Genomic DNA, 1,266 nt, shown 5'->3' with positions numbered 1-1,266 from the left:
TTTTTTTTTTTTTTTTTGTGTGTTTGTGAAATCACATTCAGGTGTTTGTTATCATGTACATAAAAAAAGAACTAAGATGATAATTTGGTAAACACGTTTATTTAAATATAAAAAAACAACTATGTTTTAGTTTTTTTAGATTATTGTTTTGTTTTTAATAATTTATATGTTTCAAATAATTTTTACTTTTATTTTATTTGAAAAATTGTTTTAGAAAAATTTTAAAAAATTTTCACAAAAAAAAAAAAGAAAAAGATATAGTTTAGAAGACAAAAAAAAAAGGATAGGGTAGTTTTCAAAAATATATATCATATATATATAAGGTAATCAATGCATAAGTATGATATATAGGTTTTTGTTTTTTTGGTAGAAAAATAAGAAATATCGACTAAACGAAATGTAATTAATTTGGTGAGGTATAAAATAAGATATAAGTAACTTCATAATTGGCATGTGTTATTTCTATTTTCATAGTAGAGATCATAGTAACCAAAATTTTATGTAGTCGATGGTTGCATAATAAAAATTTTAATTTATTAATAAATATTGAATGGTTGTGAAAGTGATAAACTATTTATATGAGCAGTTATAGTATATAATGTTTTAAAAGATATTTAGCTTTGGTTGGTTGTGCCAATAAAAACGACCATATAATCAACCATAAAGTTCCATGTAATAAAGAGATCAATTACAAGAATATAAATTGTATTTGTATGAAATAACAAAAATAAAAAATACATGCGGTGTAATAAAAACCAAAACAAATAAGAACAATAAATATCAATAAAAAAATAAATAAAAACCAAAATGACCAACAAAATACAAAAAAAATCCTACAAAAACAAAAACACAAAAATAACCACAAAAACAAAACAATATAACAAAAAATACTGCACAACCAAATTAAAAAAAAAAACAAAAAAATTAACAAAAACAATAAACCACAACAAAATAATAATAAAAAAGCAACAAAAATTAAGCCAGTGTAGCGCAGATAATATCCTAGTATATAGGATATTGTTATTACTATCGAAGATTGATAAACACAACAAAAAAAAAAAAAAAAAAAAAAAAAAAGCATGGTTCAAACTCCACAAATTTAGTTCGAAAAGATTCTCTAGCAATAAACGAAGGAAAAATTTCACACAATCTTGGAAGTAACTCAACTAAGATTTTATCTGAAACAGAGACATCCATAAGTTCGTTCAGGCTTGCTGTGTATAATCAATTGTGTTGTCCAAAGCTATTAATAAATAGGTTTCAATA

Source organism: Camelina sativa, chromosome 20 (genome assembly GCF_000633955.1).
Source record: "Camelina sativa cultivar DH55 chromosome 20, Cs, whole genome shotgun sequence".
NCBI lineage: Eukaryota > Viridiplantae > Streptophyta > Magnoliopsida > Brassicales > Brassicaceae > Camelina > Camelina sativa.
This window is presented reverse-complemented; position numbering follows the sequence as displayed.